Here is a 12,063-nt window from a genome sequence, read left to right on the forward strand (position 1 = left end):
AGAACTGAAGTTGCCAAGTAATATGGTGTTATTAGATAACTCAAATCACATTGCACATTTTCAGTTTCCTCAGGACTGGTTGTCCTGTGTTGTCCACCGAGTATTTTCCTCAGCTGCTGAGACTGAATAGCTGCTACACTCTCAACCTTACTGATGGTTTGATGCTGTTGTGGTGGTATATCAGGTTTGTCTCTCAGTTGCAGTGCCTAAATGTCTGAAAATTCTGTCTAATTCTGCAGATGTCATGACAATAAAAGCCTCTTGACTTGAGAATTCTGATGTATATATCTGGATCTTGCCTATATGTGAAGTATGTCTCATTCCATAGACCATAGCCCTTCTTCCTCTAAAGACATTGGCCAGTTAAAGACTCCTCATAAATCTTTCCACTAAATTTCTGATTTGTATATGTTGATTGTTTATCTCTTCAGGCTTATAGTGCTGAAAGTTTCCACTGAGTGGCTCTTCAGCTTTGTCATTTTTTCCTAACATGTTGAAATCTCCTCCAATCATAGTGTTCTGCAGATACAGTGTGAGCAGGTCTAGAGTTTATAGAGAGATGTCAGATTTATGGCTCTACACACACGTGTGTACTCCTAAAATCTGAGCAGTCTATATCTTACAACAACGTATTGTCCATTACTGTTAACTTCCTGACTGTAAAGCCAGAAATTTTGACATTCTGATATGTTTACCAAAATTGCCAGTGGTGTGGAACTGTGTAACATACATGCCACTCGTGTGTAATCTCTCTAATATGTATATTATTTCTAACCTCAGGCCATCTGTGTTACAGGTGTTTTCATGTAGTTTGTCATCGCTGTTGATTTGATCAGATTCCAGGCTGGTGGTGTCTTTCTTTTTTGTTTTTGATTTTCCAATGCACCTAGGAGAAACAAATTAGTAATTAAATAAACAGATTGTGAGCTCAAAAACAGTTCAGAAAGTTGAACTCAGCTTTCTACGGTGACACTAAAATAAATATTTTCTAAGCTTTGCTTTTCTAAGCTTAGCTTTGCCCTACTCCCAGAGCACATGTTCTCTCAGGATAAATAAAAAAGCCATACATTATTATACATTATCATACATTATTAACATATATATATATATATTTATATATATATATATATATATATATATATATATATATATATATATATATATATATATATATATATAGTATACTTAGAATTAGACTCTCCCCAAACATGGACTAGACAATCTGCTTGTGTGCTTTTGCACGCCAGTGACGGCAATGGGAGCAAAAACTTAATGTAGCTAAATATATTCTTTAAAAGTGATGTCCACAATGATATTGGACATTCCATGTAAGTTAGAGCAGCCTATAGTGCCTTCCAGACTTTACAGAAGAAGAAAAAACCTTAACTTTTCAAAGGAAATCAATGCAAAATGATTGTGTTACAAGATATTTTGGAGAATCTATTGATCCATTTAATAATGTTTTGTATATTATAATAACCAGTGTCTGCAAATGGATATTATAAAACTTGACTCCACTTACCAGAATTTTAATGACATGCAACCAGATGATTTGTTTTGCTTCTTACTGCGCCTATTTGGTTTATCTGCCATGACAGCTGATGCCTCTTCTGTGGATCTGCATTAAAATAGCAGTGGAAATATATATTATTTTACCAAGTGACTTTTAATTATATTATTTATTTTATAGATTTTTATGTGTCCTGGGATATAAAATGTCTTTATGGGTAAAACTGCAGGATGGGACGTCAGAAATCCAACCACAAAGAGGTGTAGCACCAGAGACTGTAAAAAAAGATGGACTCCGCGTCGCCGTTCCCATTCATTCAATGAAAATGAAGCCAGAATCTTCCGCCATGTTGGCGATCCTGAAACCGGAGTCTGAGCAGTAGAAACCAGAGGAGGGAGACAGACTGTGGAGAGACAGCCTACTCATTTAAATAACCCCGCCCCTGAGAGCTGCCTCCACAGACCTCACACAGTCTATGGTCCCACCCATACAGTCGTTGGTCCCACCCCGGCTAGGTGTTACCCAGCCCTTTTACAATAAGCACACCTTTAAAAAAAAAAAAAAAAAGAATTCTGTGGGGTATAGAAAATTGACAATATAAGCAGAGGTTTCAGATACAATTCCAATTACAGTATACTGGAAAAAATGTGATTGAAAGTTGTCTGTTTTGCATTTGAAACCTATGAGGATGGGTGGGGTTACAAAGCTTTCTGCAACTGAACAGCAGGGGGCGCCCGACCTGTGGTGGCTTCAATTTTGAGAGACGATGCTCTGTCCAGCAATTTTGAGAGACGATGCTCTGTCTGTGTGTAGCACATTAGAATATGAATCTGATATTCAAAAACAATCACAGCCTTAATCACATACATTTTATTACATAGAAAAGCTGTTGGAGGAATATACGTTTATACACAGCTAATCCCCCCCCCAAACAATTTTCAAGCGATTTCTCTGTTCCAGGGTTCCAGGTTTGTTCACAAGGTGGCTAATTTTTACCTCAAAAATATCCCATACAAACTTCACATTTCTATGAACTAAAAATATAAAATAAATAAGGGTATAATAATAATAATAATAATAATAATAATAATAATAATAATAATAATAATAATAATTATATCACTCATATATATTTTTTTTATTTCAACTTTAAGTTAGATATCACTAGAAAGGCTGGTCAAGTGTTGGCCCATGGAGCTTGGCTGTGGTGATGATGCAGGCCAGTACATTTCATCATCATTTCTTTTAAATCTCTAATATTATCAATAACCACCAATTATTTAATGCAGAACTAATCATTACTTTAACACTATGTACTGAGTAATGAACCAGTATTCTTATGTGTCTATAATTAGTCATTTAAGGGTTAATTATTTTACCTCCCTGGGCATATCTTACCTAACACTGTTTTTTTAATAACATTTTTTTACTACAGTTTCTTGTGCAGATTCTGATTAATTTTAGGTGACAGATCTTTAGTGGAAGAATCATTGGGGGTGGAAATTACCTGGCTTCTTTCAGATTCGAGGTTCTACACTCAGCCAGTGAGAGGTGCCCTATCAATCTGCTCTATGCGGCCCTGTAAAAAATAGTTTAAAATGGAAGTTAGTTGTAACAACTTGGTACAGTTTGTAACCCCAAAATATTTTTCAAGATTTCCCAAGCCCATTAAAAAAGCCCTCAAGACAAGCTCATTCCTCCTCCAACAAATGTGAAGCTCTGCCACTGCCTCTTTTCCAACTGCTGCCAATGCACCATCAGTAGGCAGCCAACACACTCAGAGGAAAGTGCTGAATCCCCAGCTCAGATTTACAGTGGAAGTGATTAGGGGGGGAAAACGCCATCTTCCCTCCCAATTATATGGAACCAAATCAGGGACAAAAGTTTTGTCAATTTGGAAAACAAAAAGTAAACAGAAAGTTTAGGTATTAAGCTTGAACTTTGAAAAATACAAAAATATATTAAAAATAAAAATAAGTGTCTCATTTTTTTAGCTTATATATAATTTTGATTCAATTTGGGAATTGTTTTAAACATTTTTTGTTTTGTTTTTTTCACTTGGTTTAAATTCTGTTGATTTTTAAAATATGTAAAATGTAATATACAATAGACTCTGCACTGTATTGTAAATATAAATGGTGTGTGTGTTTGCTGACACCTACCTGTATCATACACATTTGCTAAAATGCTATTGAATTTGTGAATATATAAAATATAATAGAGTTGCAGGCATTTTGCATAATATTAATGGGTGTGCACCCATGACTCAAAGTAAACATCCCCGTTATTCTGATGTGTATAAATCCTAAGGATATGGAGCCATTGGTGTTTTTTTCTGTAAAAATCTATCATCTATTCTTATCTGGAAACATTAATAGGCATTTTCCTGCACTGGAGTGATTTTGAGGCGAATTAATGTATATTATTCTAACTGGAAAACTGCTCTTAGTGCTCTCAGTTTTTTGGTATTAACACTAAAAGGGCGTTGGGTAAATTTCGTCCAAACACTAAAAGGAAGGGTGTGCGTCTCTCTCTCTCTCTTTGGTCTACTGTTCTAATTATGTAAGTATCTGCTGAATATCATACTCCATTCAAATGTTCTTAGCGCTGAAATGTCCAATATCAAAAATAAAATTAACTTTACAGTGGTCTGTCACGGAGAAGCGGACGTCATCACGCGCGGGAGACGTACAGACATATGCTCAGGCACACTGACAGGGTCCTCCAGAGCATACCACGCCCTTTTCCTATGATGCCACACCCATACGCAAGATTAGGGCCATCTGAAATCTGAAACCTGAAAACTGTGATCTGAAAGTAAAAAAAGATTTGAACCATGAAAGATAAAATTCGAAACTGTGAAAAAAACCCTGATTCCAAATAAATAAAATCTGCAACTGAAACTTATAAGGTCTTAAATATCATAATACACAATAGAGTAAAAATTAAAAAAACAAAAATTGTTTGAAACAAATCCCGAATTGAATCAAAATTAAATATGAGCGGAAAAAAAACAATTGATTCCCTTAATTGTATTTTGAATATAATAATTTTTTTATTTTTCATAGTTCAAGCTTAATACTTAAACTTTCAGCTTCATTTTTTTTTTCAAATTGACAAAACAGGACAAAAAAAACTAATTGTCCCTGATTTGGCCTTCATACAGTTAGAGCATGGCCAATGTTGCTCTCTCAGGGGTGCGAGTTTAAATCACTAAAAGTATATTTCATGTGCTCAGGAGTAGAATTAACTGTAAAACAAACCCTTTGCTAGGAATTCCTGGACAGTGGACTTTTCTAACCTTTAATTAGATTTTTTTTATTTAAATGTTTAATACGAGTCTAAAACTGAAGTTTGCAAAGTTAAAGAAGTGCATACTTACTGATTCTCTTGGGTTTCTTTTTCCAGAATGTTGCAGGGTCAGTCTGGTTTATCCAAAGATACCAGTAAGCGAAGGTCTTCTCCTTATCGGTTTGTTTCTTTTGCAAAACACTTTCTGGTGTTCTTACAAGGCAACTTCTCTATATATACACATCTGAGCACACACACACACACACCGAACAACCATCCCACACACATATATGGTTCAAACATCCTGTTAACTTTTTTCAGTTTTTTTTATATCATGCCAGCTCACCCAGTGGTTTTTCATCCTGTAGGTGGCAGTCATTCACCTGATGCTCTTCTCTCACCATGCTGAAATTACAACACTGTTTACAGTTCTCTTCATTTCAGGGTACCATAATGTCAAAGGTGGTACATCTAAAGCAGACATGGTTGGTACTGTTACATATTGTAGCTCTTAAATGCAATGACTGCTTAAAGCCTGTGATTCAAAAACATCACCAGCCTTCTCTGGGAAAGGTTTGCTAAGCCTTTAACTCTTGCATGTTTCAGGGTCTTGTTTCCTTGAAGGACCAATATGTAACTAATTTTCAGTAGTAAATGATTAAATGATCAGGATGTATCATCAGATTTTAAGAAAACATGCTGAGTTAAAGCACTGGTAGCTCTTGTCAGCAGGGCATCAGTCAATATGTTCCTTTTTAAGTGTTCACTCCGTCCCAGAGTTTTTTTGTTAGTTTTGTTCTCTGTCTCCACTAACTCCATCCCCGAGGTTGCCAGAGCCTGAGCGATCGGTGGTACTGGACAGAAGCTAGCAGGGCTGGCTGGGTTATGCCTCAGCATGTCTCAAAAAAGCTCAGTGACCAAAGAAGGAATATAACAAGAGTGAATATTGGCAGTGAGTTGAAAGTTAGAGACTTAGAGCTCAAAAAGACTACAAGACCGACCCAGACCTGCTACTTTTCTCCTGAACAGGTAAGCTAACTGGCTAACTAATTTAGTCAGGTAATTATTACCACCACCAGGTTAGCTTACTAGGGACTGGTGTTTAAATTAATTTAAAAAGTGAGTGTTCACATTCATATCAGTGATCTGTGTGCATCTGGGATAAAAAGGCAAAGGATATCTGGGAGATAGATAGCTTAGCAAGGTTTAGCTACAGTGATCTGAATGTGCTGTTAAACGCAGTCATGCTACACATTCTAACCTGAACTGCAATCAGTCACAACGGAGGAGCAGCTGTGTCACATCTGATTAATACCTCTGCAGTGATGAGAACTCCAAAATATATGCCAGAAACCGATAGTTAGTGTTTATACTGACTCAGTTTAGCTCTCAATGTGTTTATATATTGAGTGATTTGTCTAAAACGATTAATAGTATACGTTACTTTATTTATTTATATGTCTGTCGTGTAACATACAGTCAATACAACGCTAGATACAGTTTTTAGAAGAGTCTCTTTCCATTCTCTGTCTCTCCTATCAATCTAAACTGACTTTGCTAAGCTAAGCAGTAAATTACTAGGATCTGTAAAGTAGTAACTCCAGCTCTGGGGTGTGTATTTTTAGAGCAGTGGGATTTTTCAGGTATAACAGGCTTGGCTTAGGCTAACACAGCTAGCGGTGCATGAGGCTAGTTTAGCGAACTATGGATGAAGTTCACATTAGCCGGTTTATAATATGACTTTCTTGCCATGGTAAAAGTTACTGAATGTGCTTTTTACTGTAATGTGTAAATTCAGCCTGGCCCAACTTGACAACCCGAGGTAGCTTCGTGTTTGGGGAGAGGTAGGCAGAGCAGACTACTCTCTGTGATGTTTTGAAATTAGACTGCTGTAAATATTTCACACGCTTGCTCCCAGTTCCTACAGAATGTTCCTTTAAGGTTCTCTTCAGCAAATGGAGCGCATGTTCAATTTAATGTAAATCAAGAGACTGGTACAAACTTTTAATTTTGTTTCCTGATGCCTTAGCAGTATGTTTAGCACCATTATATTGCTGTTGAGTGAAGCACCTCTCAGTAAGTTTGAAGGCATTTACTGGGACTTGATAAGATATTGCTACACTCCTCAGCATTCACTGAGCTCCTACTTTGAGTAGTTACATCTATGAAAGTAAGTGTGGCAGTACTGTGAAACCCCACCACCAGGTTTCACAGATAAGGTGGTATGCTTTGGATTGTGGTCAGCATTTTTTATTAGAAAATGCAGTTTTATTTGTACTGGTTGCTGTGAGGCAACAGTGCGACCCACTGCGCCACTGTGGGGAGATCATAATGAAGTTAAATTTACTTCATTTGTTCACGATTTGTAGATTTTAGGAGCCCAATTTTTAAGATGTTTTTTTCAACTAATGATCAACAACCCCTCTTCTGAGCTTGTTAGAAAGCTTCTTGATTTCTATCATGTCATGATGTGAAGGTCTATCATTGGGAGATCTCTATTCTTTAAATAAAACTCCTAATTTTTGTCCCATTGATTGAAAGCACCTGACTGCTAATCCTAATCATTGACATACTTTTTTCACTCACAGATATATAAATATTCAAAATTTTCCCACAAAAAATAAATGTCCAGGGCTAATATTTTTGTCTCATTTATGACTTGTGTGAGTGAAGTCTCATTAAAATTTAGGATTTTACATAAAATTTACATATATTTATTCTGTGATTTTATTGACTGGTTGCAAAGCAAAAATCTAATTAATACCTAACTCATGTAAAATCTGGATTTTCTCATGACCTTATGTCCCAAGGTGATGTAAATGCATTGATCGAATTACTAATGAACTCTGATTTTCTATAGTGATTGGAATGTGAAGTGCATGCAAACGCACTCTCTCTCTCCAGCCTGGTCCTGGAGGCACCCTAATTTCACCTAATATTTCTTATATTGTCTCTATATGAAGCCAAAATTAAGCTATCCACCTGGTCATGATGTGAAGGTCTATCATTGGGAGATCTCTATTCTTTAAATAAAACAGGGCTCCGCCCTCTAACTACTAATTTTTGTCCCACTGTTTAAAAGCATCTGACTGCTAGTCCTGATCACTGACACTTTTTTCACTCACAGAAATATAATTATTGGATAATTTCCCATAGTAAATAAACGTCCAGGGCTAACATTTTTGTCTCATTTATGACTTGTGAGAGTGAAGTCTCATGAAAATTTAGGATTTTGCATTCAATTTACATCATATATTTTTTCTGTGAGTTTATTGACTGGTTGCAAAGCAAACATCTAATAAATATCTGACTCATGTGAAAATAGAATGAAAATAGAATGAAAGTTGGCCCGCTGTTAAGAAGGTTTTTATAATGTGAGATTCAAAGTTTGAACGCTAGGTGTCAGATCCGGGCCAAAGAGTCTAAAAGCGGAGAGAGTGCGCATTTCTAGCGCAGAAAAACGGGCCAAAGAGTCTAAAAGTTGCCGTAATTAAGCAGTTTTATATTAAGAGACATCATGAAATTAAACATCAATTTGAAAAGTCTTAGTTTACACAACACTGTCAAAGATAAAGATAGTAAGTCAAGTAAAATGGTGTGTAAATGAAATAATCAGGAAAAAAGTAATTATTTAAAGTGGTACATTTCATTATTTGTTTTATTATAGAGTCTGTGGCCCGTGACTTCAAATATATTTCTCCTTCTGGCCCCCAACAAAAAAAGTTGGGACACCCCTGTCCTAAGGTGATGTAAATGCATTGATCGAATTACTGATCAACTCTGATTTTCTTTAGTGATTGGAATGTGAAGTGCATGCAAACGCACTCTTTCTCCAGCCTGGTTCTGGAGGCACCCTGCCTGTTTCCCTTCTCCAGCAAGCCTGGTTCAGCCAAGCAGTTCATTACCAAGCCTTTTCAGAATTGAGGTGAGTGGATTAAAGCATGAATATGAGTGTTTTAAGGAAATTAACAGGGGTTGGACAATGAAACACCTGGTTTTAGACCACAATAGTCTATTGTCCGGACGGACAGTTCTGGTGGAAACAGTAGAGTTGAGGTGCACATTGAATTCTGCCGTGATTTGAGCAGTCGTGGTTTTATGTTTTTTGGATACAATCCGGGTTAGCACCCGAACATCCCTTTCAGACAGCCTTCTGTTGCATCCACAGTTAATCCTGTTGGAAGTGGTTTGTCCTTCTTGGTGGTATGCTGACATTACCCTGGATACCGTGGCTCTTAATACATCACAAAGACTTGCTGTCTTGGTCACAGACAGTGGCGCAAAAAGGGGGTATGCAGCGTATGCGACGCATGGGGCGCTGCACTAGAGGGGGCGCCAAATCGATACTGGAAAGTTATTTCTAGTCGGTATTTTCTAAGAGCTGTTTGTTCATGTATGATAATACACAGGGGCGTTGCCTGGCCTGGGCTTCCTGTAGCCCCGAATCGTTTCGCTCAGCTCAGCTGTATTATTAGTGAGGAGACAGGCTGTGAATGGAACATCTCTTAACGCGAATCACAGAGCCAGTTCACGGATAAACGCCCCAGCCCCCCCACCGCCTCTTTGCGGAGGATTTTTGAGGGGGTTTTGAGGTCTTGCACCCATACCTGTCAAGTTTTGGATTTAAAAATAAAGGAAATTTTCTGCCGCCCGCTCCGAGCCATCCAACTAGCCCAACCAAGGTTCAATATCCCTTACATTTTAAGACAGGTTTACAAGAAATCTAAAATAATCACCTGTATATATATATATATATATATATATATATATATATATATATATATATATATATATGTATTCCATAAATAAAAATTTGTTCTAAGGGGCCTACACAATTAATAATCTTTTATTAATACTACAGTCCAGTCCTGATCAGTTCAGTTAATTTCAGTCCTCTCCACATTTTTTTCTTTCTCCAGCTCAACCATCTCTTCTACCCCTTCTAAATAATAAATTACACCAAGTTACACTAACAAGCCCTAAAACTAGCCCTGAATTATTTTTCAAAAGTTATTTCGCAACATTCACATTACATGTATAAAAATTAACAAGCATTTCTTTTGCAGCATTCTTTCTCTTTATACTTTTCTCAAATTTGCTTAAACATTGGCACACACATATAATTACAGTAAAAAAAAAAAAAGGTTCCCCACACTGACCCTCCTCCGCGCGCCTCAAAACCAGGAAGCTGATTGGCTGTTTCTCCTGAAAGGCGGGACTTTCTTCTTGAACCTACACCACGATTGGTTAAGAAACACACAGCGGTCAGTCGCCTCAATAACAAAGTTTTTTTAAAATACTAATACGGGAGGACGGCGGGAAAAAGGAGTAAAATACGGTAGTTTCCCGGCCAAAACGGAAGACCTGACAGGTATGCTAATCAGGCATTTTTTTAATTTTTTTTTTAAATTAACTGTATCAAGAATGCAACCACCTATGTTCTGCTTTCTGCTTTCATTTCTGCTCTGACTGAGTTCAGATAAACTGTTTACTGTTGCTTTTCTTAGAAATCTGCTTTGTATTTCTTTATCTGCAGTTCTTTAACTTCTGCTTTCACAGATTTCAGGCCTCCTGACTTGACTTGTCTTCAGATCTCACTCTTTTGTCATCTTAGGATAACTGTCCCTTTAACCCTCCTGTCGTGTTCGGGTCAAATCTGACCGATTTACAACTTAAAACACTCGTAAATATTGTGTTTTACATATGATTGCCTCAAGGCCTTATGATATCCTCCACACCATGCACTTAAACACATAAAAGTGATGATCACTTTTTTTATAGAATTTTGCGGGATTTATTCAACCTTGTTACACCTGTGGTGTTCCCGGTCAAAAGTGACCGCCATAGGAAATGAATGGGTATCTAGAATATATTCATTCATCAGACACAAAACATCCCCATACACACCACCCCAACTCACTCACTCACTCACACACACACTCACTCACACACTCACACTCACTCACTCACACACTCACTCACACACTCACATACTCACACACACACTCACTCACACACTCATCTCATGGATAACATCAAGTTCAGCTTCCAACTCTTTTCACCAGAGTTCATTGAGGGAATTATACTGGAGAAGACAAACCTGGAGGGGAAGCGTGTGTTTGGGGACACCTGGAGAGAAATCGACCTGGTAGACCTCTGAGCCTACACTGGTCTGTTAATTTTAGCAGGAGTATATCTCCCATACAATGAGGCTACAAAAAGGGAAAAACAGGGAAATATGGAATAAAGATCTGGGCAGCAAGTGATGCCAGGAGCAGCTATGCCTGAAATATGCAGGTATACATGGGAAAACCCACTTGAGCTCTGTACCCCTAGAGACAACAAAACAAGCCTGGGGTGCTGCAAATATGATGGCTATGTTTGCAAGGCCCACTCTGACCTGAGTGTCACATGCCACTCATGTGCATGAATTCACATGCACACACACACACACACACCTTCATTTTGAGTTTTGTCTTTGGTTTTCAATTTATTATTTATAACGTTCATTTTGTAATAATTTTTCAGTGCCTATTTGTACTTTCACTGCAGTTATCTTATGTATAATTCTATAAATTCAGCTTAAACTCTGCTTTGAGACATTGTTCACAGCTAAAAAAGTGTTGTATAAAAATTTGGTGGTAAAAAATATTTTCTGTGCTAATTTAAGAGCCGTTAAAACTGACCGGTCAAATTTGACCAGGATCACTAAAGTAAGGGGCAGGAGGTGAACACGACAGGAGGGTAAAGAAAGTAATATTTGATATCAGTGGCATCCTGGTTTATTTTATTAAGCAAATAATTTAACCTCAAATTAATACACTATTAAGACTAAATATTAAATGTTCAAACAGATAAACGGTTTCTTGCAAATATTCACTCATTTTAAATTTAATGTTGCAACACCAAAGAAGTTGGGACAGGGGCATGTTTACCACTGTGTTAAATTACCTTTCCTTTTAACATATTTAGCATTTGGGAACTGAGGACAGTAGTTTTTGAAGCTTTTTAGGTGGAATTTTCTCACATTCTTGCTTGATGTATAATTTCAGATGCTCAACAGTCCGGCTCTTTGTTGTTGTATTTTGTGCTTTTTAATGCACCACACCTATTTAATGGGAGACAGGTCTGGACTATATATATATGTATATATGTGTGTATGGGCTGCTTTCTTTTGTAGCATTTGTAAGTAGCTAAAATATTTAAATAGAGTATTTAATGTTTGTTAGTGATTAATGCTATAAATACTAAAATATGTGAGG

The 12,063-nt window shown here is 37.0% G+C and overlaps 1 long non-coding RNA gene across 1 annotated transcript; it reads right to left on the reverse strand.

Moving 5' to 3' along the window:
* Nucleotides 1-1,562: 1,562 nt before the first annotated feature.
* Nucleotides 1,563-5,115, reverse strand: LOC111193912 (uncharacterized). The gene is made up of 3 exons (XR_002650796.2): nt 4,893-5,115; nt 3,018-3,089; nt 1,563-1,618 (listed from the first exon to the last, which is right to left on the reverse strand). It is a non-coding gene; the product is annotated as an uncharacterized LOC111193912 (long non-coding RNA).
* Nucleotides 5,116-12,063: the final 6,948 nt, after the last annotated feature.

The sequence above is a fragment of the Astyanax mexicanus genome, chromosome 17, assembly GCF_023375975.1.
Source record: "Astyanax mexicanus isolate ESR-SI-001 chromosome 17, AstMex3_surface, whole genome shotgun sequence".
Taxonomy (NCBI): domain Eukaryota; kingdom Metazoa; phylum Chordata; class Actinopteri; order Characiformes; family Acestrorhamphidae; genus Astyanax; species Astyanax mexicanus.